This window comes from Lucilia cuprina, chromosome 3, assembly GCF_022045245.1.
Source record: "Lucilia cuprina isolate Lc7/37 chromosome 3, ASM2204524v1, whole genome shotgun sequence".
Classification (NCBI taxonomy): domain Eukaryota; kingdom Metazoa; phylum Arthropoda; class Insecta; order Diptera; family Calliphoridae; genus Lucilia; species Lucilia cuprina.
Genome location: NC_060951.1, coordinates 19,520,334 through 19,520,562, shown reverse-complemented (window position 1 = coordinate 19,520,562; position 229 = coordinate 19,520,334).

Sequence of the window (229 nt, the reverse complement as noted above, 5' to 3'; positions counted from 1 at the left end):
TTAATTTTAATTTCTTTTTTTTTTAATAAATTGTCCTCACAGTATTTAATATTAAAATATTTTGCCAATTGCAAAACACGTTTAGTTGCACATTTTGGCGTTGCCAAATGATTTCTATTTCGATATTTTTCTAAATTCTAACGGGTAAAACCGCTAACGGTATCGGCTTAAAGATTATTCGCCACTTTCTGCATTAGCATTAGCTTCCTAATCGCTAACATATACGTTT